The sequence below is a fragment of the Brassica oleracea genome, chromosome C7 (assembly GCF_000695525.1).
Source record: "Brassica oleracea var. oleracea cultivar TO1000 chromosome C7, BOL, whole genome shotgun sequence".
Taxonomy (NCBI): Eukaryota; Viridiplantae; Streptophyta; class Magnoliopsida; order Brassicales; family Brassicaceae; genus Brassica; species Brassica oleracea.
In genome coordinates this window covers 30,265,483-30,265,882 of record NC_027754.1, presented here as the reverse complement: position 1 = coordinate 30,265,882, position 400 = coordinate 30,265,483, and positions in this window count along the sequence as shown.

Genomic DNA, 400 nt, shown 5'->3' with positions numbered 1-400 from the left:
ACTTAACAAAAACACCAGAAGCAGATGCATTATGTATGCATGAAGTAGTATTCCTCAACGAAGAGAGAGTGTTTCCTAAGAGGTTTGATGAATGCGATGGAAATACGAGTATATGGTACCTTGACAATGGTGCAAGTAACCATATGACAGGCAAGAGAGAGTTCTTCTCAAACCTAGATGAGAGCATCAAAGGCAAATTCAAATTCGATGATGGATCAAACGTCGAGATTGTTGGGAAAGGTTCGATCACGTTCATCGGAAAAACAGGGGAGAGAAGAGCACTCAAAGATATCTACTACATCACAAGTCTTAAACAATATCATAAGTCTTGGACAAGCAACCGAGATGGGTTATGAGGTTAATATGAAAGAAGACTTACTGATGCTGAAAGATCCCCGTG